The 21,907-nt window shown below is 47.2% G+C and overlaps 1 protein-coding gene across 2 annotated transcripts in view; it reads left to right on the forward strand.

The window, feature by feature from the left end:
• The first annotated feature begins 16,852 nt into the window (after positions 1-16,852).
• ZDHHC7 (zinc finger DHHC-type containing 7) overlaps positions 16,853-21,907 on the forward strand; it is a 40,093-nt gene continuing 35,038 nt past the window's right edge. Inside the window, exon 1 of one of the 2 annotated variants that reach the window (XM_030925116.1) lies at positions 16,853-17,112. The gene's annotated coding sequence lies outside the window, so the exon portion shown is untranslated. Of the gene's footprint in view, positions 17,113-17,146; positions 17,296-21,907 lie in introns of those variants that run through there. The other variant, XM_030925117.1, reaches the window with a different exon arrangement.

A 21,907-nucleotide genomic window follows, 5' to 3' on the forward strand; every position in this document is an offset into this window, starting at 1 on the left:
TGCAGTGAGCCGAGATCGCGCCACTGCACTCCAGCCTGGGTGACACAGCGAGACTCCGTCTCAAAAAAAAAAAAAAAAAAAAAGAGAGAGGGGGCTGGGTGCGGTGGCTCACGCCTATAATCCCAGCACGTTGGGAGGCCGAGGCGGGCGGATCAAGAGGTCAAGATGATCGAGACTATTCTGGCCAACATGGTGAAACCTGGTCTCTACTAAAAATACAAAAATTAGCTGGGCGTGGTGGCGTGCGCCTATAGTCCCAGCTGCTCGGGAGCTGAGGCAGGAGAATCGCTTGAACCTGGGAGGCAGAGGTTGCAGTGAGCCAAGATCTCGCCTGATGACAGAATGAGACTCAGTCTCCGCCCCCCAACCCGAAAAAAGAGGGAATATGTTGGCGGACATAACTAAAAGGCTCTGGAGTTAACTCAGCACGATCCAGGGGCACAAGTAATGTCATCAGAACTTGGTCTCTCCCGCTCTTCACTGCTCCTTTGAGTTGGCTTCAGTCTCAGATTAAGCTTTTTTTTTTTCTTTTAATAGTCTCACTCTGTCACCCAGGCTGGAGTGCAGTGACACAATCTCATCTCACTGCAACCTCCGCCTTCCAGATTCAAGCGATTCTCATGCCTTAGCCCCCCAAGTAGCTGGGAATGCAGGTGCGCACCACCACGCTTGTCTAATTTTTGTATTTTTAGTGGAGATGGGGTTTCACCATGTTGGCCAGGCTGGTCTTGAACTGCTGGCCTCAAGTGATCCACCTACCTCGGCCTCCCAAAGTGCTGGGATTACAGGTGTGAGCCACCGTGCCTGGCCTCAGACTAGGTTCTTTTTACAGAGTGTCCTCCAAGAGCTCTAGACTTATATTGTCTCAGCTTAGCAGCCTCCATGGAAAAAAGGATCTTCTCTTTCAATACTTTCAGCAAAAGCCCCAGGATTTCTTCAGAATGGACTGATGGACCTGTGTGTTCACGCCCTGGAACCAATCTCTGAGGTCAGGTTGTTGGAATAACTGGATTGATCAGATCTGCACAGGAGTAGGGGTCAGCCCCACTCACACTACTTGAGTGGAGAGCAAGGGTTAGGGGAGGCTCTTCCCAGGAAACTGAGGTGGTCTGGCCAGAACAAGGAGGGTCGATTCTGGACAGGCAGGGAAAACCTACAGATATCCAGGATGGAGCCTCTGCTAACATATCTCATGACATTGTATAAAGGACATGGGAAGGTGGTAGGAGAAGCTGTAAAGTTATTGGATGGCTAAATCAATATTCAGAAATACTCTGACTGGGCACAGTCGCTCACGCCTTTAATCCCAGCACTTTGGGAGGCCAAGGTGGGCGGATCACAAGGTCAGGAGTTCAAGACCAGCCTGGCCAACATGGTGAAACCCCATCTCTACTAAAGATACAAAAAATTAGCCGGGCATGGTGGTGCATGCCTATAATCCCAGCTACTCGGGAGGCTGAGGCAGGAGAATCGCTTGAACCTGGGAGGCAGAGGTTGCAGTGAGCCGAGATCGCACCATTACACTCCAGCCTAGGCAGCAGAGCAAGACTCTGACTCAAAAAACAAACAAACAAACAAAAACCTCTGAGACCAGTTGCGGGGCCTCATGCCTATAATCTCAGCACTTTGGGAAGCCAAGCGGGTGGATCACCTGAGGTCAGGAGTTTGAGACCAGCCTGGCCATCATGGCGAAACCCCATCTCTACTAAAAATACAAAAATTAGCCAAGTGTGGTGGCACATGCCTATAATCTCAGCTACTTGGGAATCTGAGGTAGGAGAATCGCTTGAACCCGGGAGGCGGAGGTTGCAGTGAGCTGAGATCCTGCCATTGCACTCCAGCCTGGGCGACAGAGCAAGACTCTGTCTCAAAAAAAATACTTAGAATAGATTGGGCGTGATGGCTCATGCCTATAATCCCAGCATTTTGGGAGGCCGAGGCAGATCACCTGAGCTTAGGAGTTTGAGACCAGCATGGGCAACATGGTAAAACCCTGTCTCTACCAAAAATACAAAAAATTAGCTGGGTGTGGTGACACATGCCTGTAGTCCCGGCTACTTGGAAGCCTGAGGTAAGAGGATTGCTTGAGCCGGGGAGGTAAAGGCTGCAGTGAGCCAAGATTGTGCCACTGCACTCCAGCCTGGGTGACAGAGGGAGACCCCGTCTCAAAAAACAAACAAAGAAATACTTTGAATAGAGGATGAGTCCAAAAAACAACTATACAAAATAGGTGATATGAATGAGCACCAGTTCTGCGTGTGTTTGACTACCATGCCTATTTTTCCTTTGTTTGTAACAAATCACCACAAACTTACTGGCTTAAAAACAACACAATTGGCCGGGTGTGTTGGCTCATGCCTGTAATCCCAGCACTTTGGGAGGCCAAGGCGGGTGGATCACCTGAGGTCAGGAGTTCAAGACCAGTCTGGCCAACATGGTAAAACCCTGTCTCTACTAAAAATATGCAAATTAGCCAGGCATGGTGGTGCACCTGTAATTCCAGCTACTCGGGAGTTGGAGGCAGGAGAATTGCTTGAACCTGGAAGGCAGAGGTTGCAGTAAGCTGAAATCGTGCCACTGCACTCCAGCCTGGGCGAAAGAGGCAACACTCCATCTCAAAAAAAAAAAAGAAAATAAAACCATAATTTATTATCTTACAGTTCTGGAGGTCAAGGCCTAAAATTGAGGTGTCAGCAGGGCTGTGTTCCTTTCAGAGGCTCTAGGAGAGAATTGTTTGTCTTCTCTGGCTTCTAGAGGCCACCTGCATTGCTTGGCTTGTGGCCCCTTCCTCTGTCTGCCTAGTCAATCTCCTTTACTCTGGAACAGATCCTCAGCTTTTCTTTGTCCTTTAAGACGCTGATATTTATTAAGAGTACAGGCCAGTTGTTCCATAGGATGTTCCTCAATTCAGATTTTCCTGATTGTTCCCTTATTATTAGAGTCAGGTAACACATTTTAGCAATAGTGATGCATAATTAAGTTGTGATCTCAGTGCTTCATATCAGGAGGCACATATTATCTGTCTCATTATTGGTGATACTATGCTTGACCAATGGTGATATATTTCTCCACTGTAAAGGTACCTTTTTTTCCTTTGTAAGTAATCAGAAATTTGTGGGGAAGATACTTTGAGGCTATTTAGATACGCTGTCTTTCAACAAACTCAATGAACTTTCAACTAGTGGTTTAGCATCCATTAATGATAAGGCTATAGTGGTCCCCAAATGTTGAGTTTTCTTCTTCTTCTCATTATTACTAAGACAGAGTCTTGCTCTTTTGCCCAGGCGAGAGTCCAGTGGCACAATCTCAGCTCACTGCAACCTCCGCCTCCCGGGTTCAAGTGATTCTCCTGCCTCAGTCTGCCAAGTAGCTGGGATTACAGGGATGTACCATCACGCCTGGTCAATTTTTTTTTGTATTTTTAATAGAACCGGAGTTTCACCATGTTGGCCAGGCTAGTCTCGAACTCCTGACCTCAAGTGATCCAACCACCTTGGCCTCCCAACGTGCTGGGATTACAGGCATGAGCCACCATGCCTGGCCGAGTTTTCGGATTCTGTTGCTCCACCTACATTTGTTAGTTGACATTTCCCTATATCTGTCTTTGCCCTTTTCTCATCTGTTCTCCACAAAGCAGCTGGAGGGCTCTCTTCTCTCCTCCCCCCTCCCCACTCCTCTCTCTTCTCTTCTCATCTCCTCCTCTTTCTCTCTTTCTCTTTTTCTTTCTTTCTTTCACAGAGTCTTGCTCTGTTGCCCAGGCTAGAGTGCAGTGGCACAATCTCTGCTCACTGCAACCTCCATCTCTTGGGTTCAAGTGATTCTCATGCCTCAGTCTTCGGAGTAGCTGGGATTATAGGTGCGCGCCACCATGCCCAGCTAGTTTTTTGTATTTCTTTCTCTTTAGTAGAGACAAGGTTTGACTATGTTGCTCAGGCTGGTCTCAAACTTCTGGGCTCAGGTAATCCTCCCCGCTCAGCCTTCCGAAATGCTGGGATTACAGGTGTGAGCTTCTGTGCTTGGCCTGGAGTGACCTTTAGAAACCACAAATGTGCTCTAGTCCTTCAGTGGCTTCCCTCTGCCCCTCACACATGCCAGCGTCCTTCTCTGTTGCTAGGGCCCAGCATGACTTGGCCCCTTCCAAGCTGTCTGTGTGGTCTTGAGCTGCTTCCCCTTGCCCTCCACACATTGATCCTCGCAGGGCCTCAAAGATTCCATGCTCCTTTCTACCATAGGACCTTGCTGCATGTCCCTTTGCCCGGAACTCACTTCCTTTCACTTCAAGCTCCTTTGCTCAACAAATATCCACGTCTTTCATGTGTCACATCCTAAAGGAATCCCTGCATGTGACCTCCAGACCAGGTCAGAGTCCTGGGTGTATCATCTCAGCAAATAAATAATATCATCATCCTCCACAGAAACACGTTTGCGATTACACATTTGTGAAAATGGACCTAAGCTCCATAACAGGCAGCAGCTTTGCCTAGTTTTGCTCACTCACGTGTCTGCAGCACTTAGCATGGTGCCAGGCACACTTTTTGAATGAATAAATATGAGTTTAAAACAAGGATCGCAGGGAGAAGGTAGACAAGACGACTGGGTTATTGTAGCCTGAGGACAAATGGGCAGGGGCTTGCTTCTAAAGGACTCGGTGGATGTGGTCATGGCACCCACTTTAGGAGAACCGTGCCTAAGGCAAGCCCTTCAGGAGGCTGGCTTGGCACAGAGCTAGGATTGTGGGCTCTTTCCAGAGGGGTGTGGCGCAGCCAAAAGGGCAGAGCTTTCATAGCCCAGTGTTGCTCATCTGCCAGCTCGCTCTGCTTCTGTACTTCATTTGGTCAGTGGCTTACATCTGACTCTCAGTTTCTGCAGCTGTACAAAGAGATTTCACAGGGTGGTGAGGATGAAGCGAGTCTATGGGCAGTATAACAGCAGCTAACAAGTTCAAGACACATTTGGGGTGGCATCCTGACTCTCCACCTCTTCACTGTGTGACTGGGAGCACACTGCTCAACCTCTCTGGTCCTGTTTGTCTAGAAAAGGGACCAATCATAGTTCACTCATTCATTCAGCGCATATCTATTGAATGTCTACTTTTTCAAATGTTTTTAGTATTTATTTATTGGAGACAGAGTCTTGCTCTGTCACCCAGGCTGGAGTACAGAGGTGCGATCTTGGCTCACTGCAACCTCTGCCACCTGGGCACAGAGCCATTCTTCTGCCTCAGCCTCCTGGATAGCTGGGATTACAGGTGCCCGCCAACACGCCTGACTAATTTTTGTATTTTTTGTAGAGACGGGGTTTTCACCATGTTGGACAGGCTGGTCTTGAACTCGTGACCTCAGGTGATCTGCCCGCCTCAGCCTCCTAAAAGTGCTGGGATTACAGACGTGAGCCACCGCACCTGGCTGAATGACTACTTCTTTTTAGAGGCAGGGTCTCACTATGTTGCCCGGGCTGGCATGCAGCGGCTATTCACATGAGTGCCTGCTTTTGGACAGGCAGTGGGGACACAGTGAACAAGACCAACAAAACTCCCTGCCTTTTGTGAGGCTTGTGTTCTGATGAGGAATAGTCAATGGGATAAGTGAAGGATACAGGTGAGACATGAGATGTGGCAAGGAGTAAATCAGGGAAGGGAAGTGAAATATGTTGCAGGAATGCACAGGGGCTCAGGGAGAAAAACACTTTCTGAGTCAAGTCCTAACGGCCACGAGAGAATGAGCATGGACTATCTTGGGCATGCTTGGCACTCAATGAGTGGCCCCACACAAGGCTTTGCCAAGCACCCTCCCTCCAATTCCAGACCTGCTTCACCCACAGCGGAGGTGAGGTGGCCTGCAGAAAAGGAATTCAGGGACACATCACCCCCTTTGGGTTTAAACATCTAACACCAGCGGTTGTGGAATTTCCGTCTTCCGGCTTTCCTAGCATGGCTGTTGAACTCAACATCACAAACTCAGTGGGAAAAATAAGAAGCAACCCAAACACCCGTCCGGGAGAAGCCTCTGATTCTCCACCGCATAACCTTTGTAAGCTTTTCTCTCTCCCCACCAGCATCTACTTGAAATAGAGAATACACCGGCCAGGCACGGTGGCTCACGCTTGTGATCCCAGCACTTTGGGAGGCCGAGGCAAGCGGATCACCTGAGGTCGGGAGATCGAGACCAGCCTGACCAACATGGAGAAACCCCGTCTCTACTAAAAATACAAAATTAGCCGGGCATGGTGGCGCATGCCTGTAATCCCGGCTACTAGGGATACTGAAGCAGAATAATCACTGGAACCTGGGAGGCGGAAGTTGCGGTGAGCCAAGATCGCGCCATTGCATTCCAGCCTGGGCAACAAGAATGAAACTCCAACTCAAAAAAAAAAAAAAAAAGAGAGAGAATACAAATAAATGTACATAACTGAATGATTTTTACCAAATGAACATCCATATAACCAGCACCCAGACCAAGAGATAGAATATCACTAGCACCCTGCCCCCCATGCTCCCTTCCCTTCAATGGGAATCACTGCCCTGCCCTGTCTTCCTATACCGAAGATCAGTTTTGCCTCTTTTTATTATATTGTATGTACTCTTTCGTGTCTTGCTGCTTTTACTCAACATTGTGAGACAGAAATAATACAGGGTGGCCACAGGAGAATTAAATTCCAGTCAGTAGTTTCACATAACTAGAGGCTATGGACTTATAAGACCCTGAAAACCAGGATGTGGGTCAAGCTGGCTAAGATCAACTGGACCCAACATGGCACTGGATGTGACCAGGTTTCTCCTAGGACCTCAATATACACTCATTAACATCCTAAACACACACCCACTAGTGTCTCGAAGGTTCCAAGGACACCCAGATTTGGTGTAAAAATGGGTGGCACCACAGTTCCAAGAAATCTCCACCTTTTCCCAGGAATTTTCATGAATATTCCACCCCTTGGTTAAAGAAACCCATAGAGGTAACAACCTCAAACCCCTTTACACGTGACTTTTGAGTGCGCCCACATTCCCTTGAGTGTGTACTTTTCCCTTCGCAGTAACTCACTGTGCTGTCACTCTTTTCTGACTTATCCTTGAATTCCTTATCACAACAGTTTCAAGACCCTGGACACCAGCTGGGGTTGAGGTCCCATTGGTTTTTGGGGATCTCTCCCAGCCCACTGGTATCAATTATATTTGTGAGGTTGATTCATGTGGAGTGTTGCATGTCTGTTTATTGTTGTTGTGGCACAGTATTTCATTGCACGAATATGCCACAATTTATTCATTCTGTTCATGGACATTTAGGTTGTTTCAAGTTTGGGGCCATTATGGATGGTACTGCATGAATGAACATTCTAGTACAAGTCTCTTGGTGAGCATAGGCTGTGCATGTTCAGTTTGAGCAGCTCCTCCTATGAGTTGTCCGGGGCAGTTTAACAATTACTCTTGGCTGGGCATGGTGGCTCATGCCTGTAATCCCAGCACTTTGGGAGGCTGAGGCAGGTGGATCATGAGGTCAGGAGTTCAAAAACATCCTGGCCAACATGGTGAAACCCCATCTCTACTAAAAAAAATACAAAACTAGCTGGGCGTGGTGGTGGGCACCTGTAATCCCAGCCACTCAGGAGGCTGAGGCAGGAGAATGGTTTGAACCCGGGAGTCGGAGGTTGCAGTGAGCCAAGATTGTGCCACTGTACTCCTGCCTGGCAACAGAGCGAGATTCCACCTCAATAAAACAAACAAAAACCAAGTATACTCTCACCAGCAGTGTGTGGAAGTTTGGTTGTTCCGTGTTTGGCCAACTCTTGGTGGTGTTTCATTCTAACCATTCTAGTGGGTGTCTGGATACTGTTTCATTGTGGTTTAAGTTTTCAGTTCCCTGATGACTAATGAGAAGATGAGAATGAGCACTTTCTTTTTTCTTTTTCTCTTTTTTTTTTTTTTTTGAGATGGAGTCTTGCACTGTCGCTGAGGCTGGAGTCCAGTGGTGCAATCTCGGCTCACTGCAACCTCCGCCTCCCGGGTTCACGCCATTCTCCTGCCTCAGCCTCCCAAGTAGCTGGGACTACATGTGCCCACCACCATGCCTGGCTCATTTTGTGTATTTTTAGTAAAGATGGGGTTTCACCATGTTAGCCAGGATGGTCTCAATCTCCTGACCTCATGATCTGCCCGCCTCGGCCTCCCAAAGTGTTGGGATTACAGGTGTGAGCCACTGTGCCCGGCCTCACTTTTGTATCTTTCAGATACTCTCTTTCATAAAGTATGTTCAGTGTTTTGCCAGTTATTCTATTGCGTTGTCTTATTTCTTTGTAATTACATTTTTACATAAATTTTTTAATGTATGTAAAAATGAATACATGCTCATGATTAAAAAATTGAACAAGTTGGCCAGGTGTGGTGGCTCACGCCTGTAATCCCAGCACTTTGGGAGGCTGAGTCTGGTGGATCACCTGAGGTCAGGAGTTTGAGACCAGCCTGGCCAACATGGTAAAACTCTGTCTCTACTAAAAATACAAAAAATTAGCTGGGCATGGTGGCAGGCACCTGTAATCTAGCCTGGGCAATGAGAGTGAAACTCTGTCTAAAAAAAAAGAAGAAAAAAAGTGAATGAGTTATAGAACTATTTTTTGTATTTTTTTTTCCAGGGAGATTCTGTGCACAAAGAAACATATATAAAATGTATATAATCCACAACTATTCTTTTTTACACAAATACAGTTTTACACAATACACTTGACAAACCTTGAAGACTGTTCATATCGATTCATAAAAATCTGTTTCAGTTTCTTTTTACAATTGCACAGCACGGTATTCCATTCATGAGTCCAACATATAAGACTTTAATATACTGATGGGTACAGAGGGTGATGACAGTTGTTTGCTTCTACAAGCATGCCACAGGGATTCATCCTACACATAGACTCACCCATCTGCACAAAGATGTTTGCATCTGGGATTTCCAAAGAGAGGAAGTCCTGGGTCAAGGGGTATATGAACTTACATGTTTGTGACTCGTGTTGCCAACTTACTCTGCAAACAGTACAACAAATGTGAAATTGTACCAATTTGGTTTGCCCTGCAAACACAGGGTACTTGTATTACCAAATCTTTACCCATCTGCTAGGTGAAGAATGGTATTTAGGCTGGATGCAGTGGCTCACACCTGTAATCCCAGCACTTTGGGAGGCCAAGGTAGGCGGATCACCTGAGGTCAGGAATTCGAGACCAGCCTGGCCAACATGGTGAAACCCCATCTCTATTAAAAATACAAAACTTAGCCAGGCGTGGTGGTTGGTGCCTGTAATCCCAGCTACTCGGGAGGCTAAGGTACGAGAATCACTTGAAGCCGGGAGGTGGAGGTTGCAGTGAGCCAAGATTGCACCAGCCTGGGCGACAGAGCGAGACTCCTGTCTCAAAAAAAAAAAAAAAAAAAAAAAGTATTTCCTTGTATGTTAAATTTGTATTCACTCCTTTCTGAATGTGGCTAAGCATCTTTTCACATATTCGAATAAAGCCTCTACTTTAATTTGTTGTTGTTGAGATAGGTTCTCTGTTGCCCAGGCTGGAGTGCAGTGGCATGATCTTGGCTCACTACAACCTCCACCTCCCAGGTTCAAGCGACTCTTCTGCCTCAGCCTCCCAAATAGCTGGGACTACAGGTGCCCGCCACCACACCCAGCTAATTTTTGTATTTTTAGTAGAGACTTGCCCGTGCCAGGGCTGAGCCTCCACTTTAAATGGGCTATATTTCCTGTGATGAGGGCTTAGCTGGAAACAGCTCCTGAAGATTTGGTTTTTGCCTGAGGGAGACACAAAATAGACCCTGTACATGGGACGTTCTGCATCGCTACACAACTTGTAGAGGAGATTTTCTGTTCCTAGGCCTTCAGTGAAATCAGAGAGAGGCAAAAACAGAAAACAAACACAAATTCTGTTGAACCAGTTGAACAGGAAGAAACCTTCGAACTCTAGTCTAGGGGCCAGGCACAGTGGCTCACACCTATAATCCCAGCACTTTAGGAGGCTGAGGCGGGTGGATCATCTGAGGTCACGAGTTCGAGACCAGTCTGGCTAACATGGTGAAACCCCATTTCTACTAAAAATACAAAAAAAAAATTAGCTGGGTGTGGTGGCGCATGCTTGTAATCCCAGCTACTTGGGAGGCTGGGGCAGAGGAATCACTTGAAAATGGGAGGCAGAGGTTGCAGTGAGCTGAGATCAAGCCATTGTACTCCAGCTTGGGCAACAAAAGCGAAACTCCGTCTCAAAAAAAAAAAAAGAAGAAGAAGAAAAAAGAAATCAAGTCTAGGCTGGGTGTGGTGGCTCATGCCTGTAATCCTAGCACTTTGGGAGGCCGTGACGGGTGGATCACCTGAGGTTGGGAGTTTGAGACTAGCCTGGTCAACATGATGAAACCCCATCTCTACTAAAAAAATACAAAAAGTTAGCTGGACGTGGTGGCACATGCCTGTAATCGCAGCTGCTTGGGAGGCTGAAGCAGGGGAGTTGCTTGAACCTAGGAGGCAGAGGTTGCAGTGAGCCAAGATCATGCTGTTGCACTCCAGCCTGGGCAATAAGAGCAAAACTCCATCTCAAAAAAAAAAAAGAAATCAAGTCTAATCTCATATTTTAGAGATTATTTTTGTATAAAGCTGAGGCATACAGAGGGGAAATGACTTACAGAAGACCACATATCGCTTCCGTTGAGAAATAGATGAAGATCCTTGATAAGAATGGAATTATTTTTGTCAACTGCTAGCATCTCTGTTAAGTATTTTAATGAACCAGGTGCGGTAGCTCATGCCTGTAATCCCAGAACTTTGAGGGGCCAAGGTGAGAGGATCACTTGAGTTCAAGACTAGCCTGAGCAATATAGTGAGACCACTGCGATCACCCCCAAATCTTTAAAAAATAATAATAATAATAATTAACCAGGTGTGGTGGCCGGCGGCTGTAATCTCAGCTACTTGGGAGGCTGAGGCATAAGGATCACTTGAGAAGTTCGAGGCTGCAGTGAGTTATAACAGGGCTACTGCACTCCAGCCTGGACAACAGAGTAAGACCTTGTCTCTCTCTAAACAAAAATTGTAATATATGATTTAATTGTTCTGTTTCTTTTAGCAAGGGTATAGTTTTACACAAGCTATACCAGTAACTAAAAGCACAGGCAATGCAAACAAGTATAAAAGAACATTTCAGGACTGTAAGCCAAAAATAAAATTTTAGGCCAGGTGTCCTGGCGCATGCCTGTAATCCTAACAGTTTGGGAGGCTGAGGTGGGAGGATCACATGAGCTCAGGAGTTCGAGACCAGCCTGGGCAATATAGACCTCATCTGTATAAATTTAAATAATAATAATAATAATTTAAAAAGTTAAAAAAATAAAATTCTAAGCCCCCCAACCAACTGAATGGACCCTCCCTCTTGGCCAAGGGCATTACAAAGTTAACCTGAAAAACTAGTTCAGGCCATGACAGTGGGGATTGGAAATGCCTCACTATATATAATCCCTTCTCCTGTTGGAATTTAGGCACAGCTGATCAGAACTAACACTGAAACAGAGATCTTAAGACTGACGAAGAAACAGACTTTTTGTCGTAAGACACCAAATTCCAGCCTGACTCTAGTCTAGCATCACATGACAGATAGCAGGCCCTGAGAGAAATCAGAGTATATTTCTTTTTTTTTTGAGACAAGATCTTGCTCTGTCTCCCTGGCTGGAGTGCAGTGATGGGATGATCAGCCTCAACCTCGCGGGCTCGAGCAGTCCTCCCGCTTCAACCCCCTCGAGGAGCTGAGAGTACAGGGATGAGCCACCATGCCCAGCCAATTTTAATTTTAATTTTTTTTTTTTTTTTTTTTGAGAGTCTCGCTCTGTCCTCCAGGCTGGAGTGCAGTGGCCGGATCTCAGCTCACTGCAAGCTCCGCCTCCCGGATTTACGCCATTCTCCTGCCTCAGCCTCCCGAGTAGCTGGGACTATAGGCGCCCGCCACCTTGCCCGGCTAGTTTTTTTGTATTTTTTTGTAGAGACGGGGTTTCACCGTGTTAGCCAGGATGGTTTCGATCTCCTGACCTCGTGATCCGCCCGTCTCAGCCTCCCAAAGTGCTGGGATTACAGGCTTGAGCCACTGCGCCTGGCCTAAAATTTTTGTAGACAGGGTCTCATTGTGTCTCCCAGGCTGGTCTCAAACTGGCCTCAAGCTATCCTCCTGCCGTGGCCCCCCCAATGTGCTGGGATTGCGTGAGCAATCGTACCTGGCCCAAAGTGTATTTATTTGCCATATTTTGAAATGGCCCTGCAAAGCTGTCCCCTGTGAGGAAAGTCTACATTCTGTGGAGAATCCCCTTTTCTATTCAGGTGTTTTTCTTGATCCAAGAGATAATTTACTAAGAATCTGGCCCCATTTTTTAGCTCTGTTAGGAGCTCTGAGGCTGTGCGTGGTGGCTCAAACCTGTAATCCCAGCACTTTGGGAAGCCGAGGTGTGTGGATCACCTGAGGTCAGGAGCTGGAGACCAGCCTGGCCAACATGATGAAACCCTGTCTCTACTAAAAATACAAAAAATTAGCTGGGTGTGGTGGTGGGCGCCTGTAATCCCAGCTATTCAGGAAGCTGAGGCAGGAGAATCGCTCGAACCTGGGAGGCGGAGGTTGCAATGAGCTGAGATTGCGCCATTGCACCCCAGCCTGGGTGACAAGCATGAAACTCCATCTCAAAAAGAAAAAACTCCTAAGCCTGCTACCTGGAGGCTTCACGTGCATGATGAAACCAAGGTCTGCACAACCCCTTAACTGACACATTCCTTTCTATTGGCTCCAGGTCTTTAGACAATAATTCTGCCAACTAATTGCCAGAGAAAAATTTTGAATCCGCCTATGACCTGGAAGCACCCCTCCCCCAACCTCACGACCTTATTTCAGTTGTCCCACCTTTCCAGACTGAACCAATGTACATCTTATATGTATTCATCGATGTTTTGTCTCCCTAAAATGTAAAAAACAAACTGTAACCCAACCACCTTGGGACATGTTCTCAGAATCCCCTGGGGCTCTGTCCTGGGCCATTGGTTACTCATATTTGGATCAGAATAAATCTCTTCAAATATTTCACAGAGTTTGACTATTTGACTCTTTTTTGTCAACAGGACCCTCTAAATTTGTCAAGGGGTAAGTTAAGCCCTGGAGACTGGATCATGTAGCATGTTTGCAACTTCTGCTTCGTAGACTGTAGATTAACCCCCTTCCTCACTGTTTTTGTTCTGTAGACGACTAGGAAAGACCTCCTCCCCTTCCAATCACTAACATCTTTGTTATAGATTAACTGCCTTCTTTATTGTCCTGTACCTAAGTCACACCAGATGCCACAAAGACTCTGGCTGTCACACCTTCACTGTGGAATGTTAAATAAACCTTTTCTAAAAAAAAAAAAAAAAGCACATTGACAAATCAGATTATTGTAACTGTGCATTAAGCCTGCTACAGAAAGATGTTGAGAATCTGTTAAGCTTTCCTAAACTATTTCTCTATAAACGATCCCCAAACTTCTACACTCCATACAGTGACTTCCATTCTTTGGGATCTGTGCTTCTCAGGTGGCCATCCTCAAACTTTGAGCTTGAATAAACTCTCTTTAGATTCCAATCCTTTGATTATTTTGCACTGACAAAAGCGTGGGGACTGAGCATTATGCGGTGAGGAGCCCTCCCCTCTTCATTTTTTGAGAAAGACTTTAAAATGAGTGCAAAGATTATTGGGTGTGTAAGGGAGGAAAAAAAAAAAAAACTCCTTATCTCTCTACCCTTTTAAACTCTTGGCTGGAGTCCCTGTAACAAAGACAAACTAGGCCAGGCACAGTGGCTCACGCCTGGAATCCCAGCACTTTGGGAGGCTGAGGTGGGTGGATCACCTGAGGTCAGGAGTTCCAGACCAGCCTGGCCAACACGGTTAAACCCCGTCTCTATTAAAAATACAAAAATTAGCCAGGTGTGATGGTAGGCACCTGTAATCCCAGCTACTCGGGAGGCTGAGGCACGAGAATTGCTTGAACCCGGGAGGTGAGGTTGTAGTGAGCTGAGATCGCCCCACTGCACTCCAGCCTGGGTGACAGAGGGAGAGTCCATCTCAAAAACAAAACAAAAAAACACAAATTAATAAGAGAAAAACAAATAGAAGTTTATTAACATGTACATCTCATATATACATAAGAGAAACTTGGGAAAGAGTAACTCGAAGAGGTAGCTTAGAATGTGGTTTCACATAGTACCTTCGACAAAGAATAATACCTTTGGCCGGGCGTGGTGGTTCATGCTTACAATCCCAGCACTTTGAGAGGCCAAGGTGGGTGGATCACTTGCCGTCAGGAGTTCAAGACCAGCCTGGCCAACATGGCAAAACCCTGTCTTTACTAAAAATACAAAAATTAGTCGGGCAAGGTGGTGGGCCCCTGTAATTCCAGCTACTCAGGAGACTAAGGCAGAATTGCTTAAACCAAGTGGAGGTTGCAGTGAGCTGAGACTACACCACTGCACTCTAGTCTGGGGAGACAGAGCGAGACTCCATCTAAAAAAAAAAAAAGAACAATACTTTTGTAGAGAAATGACAGGACAAAGGAAAGCAGTTTGCAGCTTCCAAGGGTGGCAAACCGTGGGAAGGTTTACACATGGGAAGAAACTTTAAATAGAGTAAGGTTTGTTTACAGATTCCTTTGGTGCCCTCTCTGGGCTAAGAAAAGTCTAGAGTGTCCAGTAAAACTGAATTTACACCTGCCCTTTAGGCAGAAAAGGGGGAGGATAAAAAGAACTTTTCCTGCATTTGTTGCTTCTTAATTGCCTTCAGCTGAAAATAATTTTTATGTCGAAGAGGCATATTTTGCGGTGATATATTCTGGTTTTCTTTTTTTTTTTGAGATGGAGTCCCGCTCTGTCACCCAGGTCGGAGTGCAATGGCGTGATCTCGGCTCACTGCAACCTCTGCCTCCCAGGTTCAAGCGATTCTCCTGCCTCAGCCTCCTGAGTAACTGGGATTACAGGCGCCGAAAACTGTGTCTGGCCAATTTTTGTATTTTTAGTAGAGATGGGGTTTCGCCATGTTGACCAGGATGGATGGCTTCAAACTCCTGACCTCAGGTGATCCGCCCGCCTGGGCCTCCCACAAGTGCTGGGATTAAAGATGTGAACGACCACACCCGGGCCTAAAGAAAACCAGAATAGTTTTCTTTCTTTTTTTTTTTGAGACGGCGTCTGGCTCTGTCACCCAGGCTGGAGTGCAGTGGCCGGATCTCCGCTCACTGCAAGCTCCGCCTCCCGGGTTTACACCATTCTCCTGCCTCAGCCTCCCAAGTAGCTGGGACTACAGGCGCCCACCACCTCGCCCGGCTAGTTTTTTGTATTTTTTTTTTTTTTTTTGAGACGGAGTCTCGCTCTGTCGCCCAGGCTGGAGTGCAGTGGCCGGATCTCAGCTCACTGCAAGCTCCGCCTCCCGGGTTTACGCCATTCTCCTGCCTCAGCCTCCCGAGTAGCTGGGACTACAGGCGCCCGCCACCTCGCCCGGCTAGTTTTTTGTATTTTTTAGTAGAGACGGGGTTTCACCGTGTTAGCCAGGATGGTCTCGATCTCCTGACCTCGTGATCCGCCCGTCTCGGCCTCCCAAAGTGCTGGGATTACAGGCTTGAGCCACCACGCCCGGCCAGTTTTTTGTATTTTTTTTTAGTAGAGACGGGGTTTCACCGTGTTAGCCAGGATGGTTTCGATCTCCTGACCTCGTGATCCGCCCGTCTCGGCCTCCCAAAGTGCTGGGATTACAGGCGTGAGCCACCGCGCCCGGCCCAGAATAGTTTTCTTTAGGTGTCTTCATTGAACAAGTAGGTATCTTCTGGCATACCCTTCTGGGTTATCTTGTCTTATGGGGTCTTGTTTTTATCATTAAGCTATCTAGAGTTCTAGTGGAGCATTGTATATATACCATCATTAATGAGTTAAACGAAACTTTTGACCTACGTTCATTTTATATTTGTGTGAGAGTCATAATTTTACTTTTTTTTTTGTAAAGGATAGGCTTCTTTTTTTTTTTTTTTTTTTTTTTTTGGAGACTGCTCATTCTGTCGCCCAGGCTGGAGTGCAGTGGCATGATCTCAGCTCCCTGCAACCTTCGCCTCCAGGGTTCATGATTCTCCTGCCTCAGCCTCTCGAGTAGCTGCTGGGATTACAGGCGTGCACCACCACATCCGGCTAATTTATGTGTTTTTAATAGAGACGGGGTTGCACCATTGTTGGCCAAGCTGGTCTCGAACTCCTGACCTCAAGTGATCAGCCCGCCTTGGCTTCCCAAAGTGCTGGGATTACAGGCGTGAGCCACCGCGCCTGGCCTTAAAAAACATTTTCCTACTTTCAAACACCTTAGGGCTTACTATATGGAAGGGACCGTCGATGCTCTAGTGTCCTTCGAGGAGGAGGCCGGGGGCTCCGCGGACCTCAGGAGTCAGGCCTCCAATCCCCAGTTCAGGGCGCTTCCCTCTTTTCCCCAGTGCTTTCCGGCTCAGCAATTTCCACTCCCGCTCCCGTACTTTCCCATTTCCTTAGGTCACATCCCCGCACCTAGTACAGGCCACACCTGGAGCTGCCCCTGAGACACTGCCGCGGGTTCCGCAGCCTAACAGCGTGGCTTGGACCCTGCGGCAGCCCGTAGCCACTATCCTTTCTTCTTCCGGACTTCAGTTTGGCTGCATCTCTGTCTTAGCGAGAAGGGCTGTGCCTAAAAGCTGCCTTTTCTCAACGAACGGTCAGTTTGCAAGAGCCTCAGGGTCCCCTCAAACCGCCTTGAGCGCCCCTCTCCGCGGGAGCGGCGCGGCCGGAACTGCGCAGGTGCGGCGTCATTGACCTCGCCGGGTTCACTTCCGGGGCTCGCGCGGCCCCGCTATTCAGCCAAGGCTCCGGGCTCCGGCATCTGCTCGGCGGCAACCTCCTTCAGACCTGCCTGGCGGGACCCAGGGGACCGAGCCGAGCCGCAGGGCCCGCTCCGGCCCGGTCATGAGCGCGGCCGCATGATGCGTCCCTGCCTCGGCCGCTGCAGTCGCCGCCGCCGCCGCCGCAGGCCGGGAGGAGCCGCAGCACCGGGCGACCCCGCCCGGGCCTCGGGTGAGTGCGGCGGGCTGGGCCCCGCGGGCTGCTCACTCCCGGGTCTCCCGGCCACTCCCGACACTCGGCCTGCTCTATCCTTCCGTCGGTCCCGCCGCGCTCTCTCCTCCACCCCGCCGCGCACCTGCGACCTTCTGGAGTTCCTAGGGGCACCTCGGTTCCCGCACCTGACTTCCCTTCCAGGTGCCCCTCTTGTCATTCCTTGGTTACTCTCTCGGGATAGGGCCCAGATTGCAGCCCCAGCTTTTTGCCTGACCTTGGGCGTGACACTCAGCTCTCCGAGCGCTGGTTTTCTGTGTGGCTAATGACGGGGTGGTGGCAACAGAGCAGCCATAAACCCTGTGTAAGCTGTAAAGAGTTTTTTTATAGGCATGTATTACAGTGAACAGTCTCGCACCTCGCGTTGTGGCTTCTCTTCCTCTTAAGTTGTAAACTTTTTTATTCTCTGCCCATCTTCCTAGTTATCTTCCCTCCTGCTCCACGTCAGTCACCTTTGGGTGTTAGTTGCCTGAAAGGGCATCTGGGACAGTTAGGTCAGCTTTGAGGGCAGTAAGGCTCACCTCTCCTGGTGTGGTTCCTTCTGCAACTGAGTCACACTTGGTTAGATAGACACACTCTTTATTAGCTTATGAATAACCAGTTTATTGTGGCAGTTAAATTGGAGTGTAAGAAGCAGTGTTGATGCGGCTCCTTGCCAAGCTTGTAGCTTCTTTTACTGTCTGGGCTGTATACAATGCTGGTCAAATCGCTGCTGCAATGTTGCATTTGCAATCTGCTTAGTGTATGCACTTAAGCGCACGTATTTATCTGTGTTACTGTTACTGTCCCAAGCGGTTTAGAGATTTAGGTCAATGTGTATTAATATTTCTTTCTGAACTCTTCACCTCACAGATGAAGAATCTCTTTTTTGTTATGTTTTACAGTGTTGACATACCTGAAATCATCTTTTAGTCACTTTGTGGCCTGGCAGGCACGCACGCGGTGGCTCATGCCTGTAATCCCAGCGCTTTGGGAGGCTGAGGCAGGAGGATCGCTTGAGCCCAGGAATTGGAGAGCAGCCTGGGCAACATAGTGAGACTCCTGTCTCTACCAAAAAAATTTAAAAATTAGCCGGGTATGGTGGTGCACGCCTGAGGTCTCAGCTGCTTGGGAGGCTGAGGTGGGAGGATCACTTGAGATTGAGATCATGGCACAGCACTGCAGCCTGGGCAACAGAATGAGATCCCCCTCTCAAAAAAAAAAAAAAAAAAAATCACTTTGTTAAATTTGCTTGTTAAAAGTCAGAACTTGGTTAAAGTGAAAGGCTGTTGGGATATCTGAAATATGGAATGGAACAGAAGTATTAACTAAATTGCAGTTCTTGAACATTCTGGAAAATAGAAGGTTAGGGGCCCACACTGACTTCTGATTTGAGAGTTGAAGGAGAAGAAGACTATTTGAAAAGGTGATTCCTAAAGGATTCACTAAATAACAATGGGAACTCTTCTGCTACCATTGGCTCAGAGCCTGCCTCAGTTGACAAATTAATGAATTGAAACTTTACAGCCCTGCTAACCAATGAACTGTAAAAAGCAAATCCTCTTCAAGAACAGAAAAGTATTAGCATGAATAGAATGGCCCTTTCAGTGAGAAAGAAAGCACTGAAATGAACTTTATATAAGAACAATCTTGATGTCTAAAGTATGAACGTACTTTTACATTCTTACTGAAACTTACCTGCTGGCTTGGATGCTTTGTTGATATAAACAATACAATCTTTGTTAAATTAACAAAGGAAATGCGTCTAGAAATAAGTTCACATAGAAAGTTAATGTTTGAGATGAACATTGAGTAGTTTGCCTGATTGGACAACTATGCAAGATAATTTCACTAAAGCTGCTTTTTGGGGTATGTTTCTTTAAAATAATATTTTAACTTAAGAAGTACTTTTTTTTTTTGAAACGGAGTTTCGCTCTTGTTGCCCAGGCTGGAGTGCAATGGCTCCATCTTGGTTCACTGCAACCTCCACCTCGTGAGTTCAAGCGAATCCCCTGCCTTAGCCTCCTGAGTAGCTGGGATTACAGGCATGCGCCACCATGCCTGGCTAATTTTGTGTTTTTAGTAGAGATGCGATTTCTCCATGTTGGGTCAGGCCGGTCTCCAACTCCTGACCTCTGGTGATCCGCCTGCCTCAGCCTCCCAAAATGGTGGGATTACAGGCGTGAGCCATTGTGTCTGACCCGTTTTTTTTTCAAACCCTAGAGCAGAACGTAAAGTCAAAACTGTCATTTTCACTGGAAGTTCTTTTTCCCAAAGTTAGTCTCCAGGGTCAGTGTTAACAACTTGCTGTGTGACCTTTCGGTTGTAACATCTGAGAAGAGTTTAGTTGGACTGTGCCAGTTAGCTAGCTATAAAGTTGAGAGGGAGTAGTGCCAGTCCACACAGGACTGCCCTCACTTGTGATACCAACTGCAAGTTGTCTCTTTTTTTGGTAGGGGGTGTAGGTGGTGGTTCCCAAAACTACCCTTGGGTGGAGTCCAGGGAAGTACCAGATGGGGAAGTACCAAAGGCATGATTGTCCTCTCCTATGGAGTCAGAACACGTTACTTTTTTGGCATTGATGTGTGACAGTATGCATGGAGTATTGCCAGCCTGGGGAGCTCACCTGAGCCTTAGTGGTCAGTTGTTATTGAGGCTCCATTATGCAGTCATGATTGATTGACTGATTGATTGCCCACATGGTTGATCTTAGTTCCCAGATAGACTGATATCCTGTGACAAACAGCTCCCACCTCACCCTACATGGTATTATTAGCTGAGGACAAAGTTCAGACCTCTTTTTGGGTAAGATTAAATAAGGTTAAATTGTTTTTTGTTTGTTTGCTTTGAGACAGGGTCTTGCTGTTTTGCCCAGGCTGGAGTGCAGTGGCACAATCATGGCTCACTACAGCCTTGGTCTCCTGGGCTCAAGTGGTTCTTTGTGCCCCAGCCTCCCAGTTAACAGGGACCACAGGTGTACGCCACCATGCCTGGCCTATTGTTTGTAGAGATAGGGTCTCACTGTGTTGCCCAGGCTGGTCTGAAACCTCTGGGCCCAAGCAACCGCCTGCCTCGGCCTGGGATTCCAGGCATGTTCCACTGTGCCTGGCCTGGTGAAATCATTGACTACATATCCTACTTCTTTCCTGGTCCCTTCCTACTTGAAAATACTCTATACTACTGTGCTTTGCCATTGACAAATGACTGTCCCTTCTAGAACATGGAGGAGACACAGGCCACAGGGAGAGCTCTCAACCTTAGTTTCCTTCTAACTAAAATGTCTTTGAGTATCTATCCATCAGTCATTTTCTTCTGCTTTGCCTCTGAGGAAGAGACAGTCCCTCCTTCCTGATGTTAAATCTTGTGTCTGCTTTGGTCTGCTTGTTATGGGTCTGTGAATTATCGTTTACTATCTCTTGCCTTTTTGATTGTTTTTTCCATTTGCTGGTTTCTTCGCTTCTATTTACAAACATATCCTTGTCTTGGTAATCTTAGTCCTGTTTGCTACTGAGTTCCATTCCATTCCATTCCATTCCTTTCTTTTTCTTTTTTTTTTTTTTTGAGATGGAGTATTGCTCTGTTGCCCAGGCTGGAGTGTGATGGCATGGTCTTGGCTTACTGCAAGCTCTACCTCCCAGGTTCAAGCGATTCTCCTGCCTCAGCCTCCCGAGTAGCTGGGATTACAGGCATCTGCCATCATGCCCAGCTAATTTTTGTATTTTTGTAGAGACGAGTTTTTACCGTGTTGGCCAGGCTGGTCTTGAACTCCGGACCTCAGGTGATCCGCTTGCCTTGGCCTCCCAAAGTTCTGGGACTACAGGCATGAGCCACCGCGCCCAGCCTCCATTCCATGCTTGAAAACCATTTCAGGAGAATCCTATTAATCCTCTAATCAAACCCAGACTCTGCATGGGGCCCCAACAGTGCCTGATTTTGGTTCAGCATCTTATGGTTTTGAAAATGCTGTGTTTCTTCTACAGTGTATTATAGGTAGTGGGTGCTTGAAAACTGTTTGGTGAATGAATAATTTGGCAAAGCAGAGAAAAAGAGAATTCTAATTGGAGGAAACAGGAGCAGAACCACAGAGGTATGAAAGGCGAGGTAAGGGGAATCCAAAGGAGCACCATATGGAAGAGAGTGGGGGAATGTTGAGCCTGGAAAGGTTGGGAGAGCCAGAAGGTTTCACAACAGGTTGATTTTGTGACCTGTGCTGTGGTTTTGTTTTATTTTATTTATTATTATTGCTATTTTTGAGACAAGGTCTTACTCTATCACCTAGGCTGGAGTGCAGTGGCATGATCTCAACTTACTGCAGCCTCAACCTCCTGGGCCGAAGCGATTCTCCCACCTTAGCCTCCTGAGTAGCTGGGGCTACAGGTGCATGCCACTGCACCTGGCTCCTTTTTTAAAAAAAAATTATAGAAATGGGATCCCGCCTTGCTGCTCAGGCCAGTCTTGAACTCCTGAGATCAAATGATCTGCCCACCTCAGCCTCCTAAAGTGCCGAGATTACAGGTAGGTGCCACCGCACCTAGCCCTATATATTATTTTTAAATTATTTAATTTTACTTTTCAAGGAATTTTTATTTAGGTTTTTGATTTTTTTGAGACAGGGTCTCACTCTGTTACTCAGGCTGGAGTACAGTGATGCAGTCATAGCTCACTGCAGCCTTGAGCGCCTGGGCTCAAGTAATCCTCCTGCCTCAGCCTCTCGAGTAGCTGGGTCTACAACTGTGTACCACTGCGCCCAGCTAATTAAAAATTTTTTTTTGTAGAG

The sequence above is a fragment of the Rhinopithecus roxellana genome, chromosome 20 (assembly GCF_007565055.1).
Source record: "Rhinopithecus roxellana isolate Shanxi Qingling chromosome 20, ASM756505v1, whole genome shotgun sequence".
Taxonomy (NCBI): domain Eukaryota; kingdom Metazoa; phylum Chordata; class Mammalia; order Primates; family Cercopithecidae; genus Rhinopithecus; species Rhinopithecus roxellana.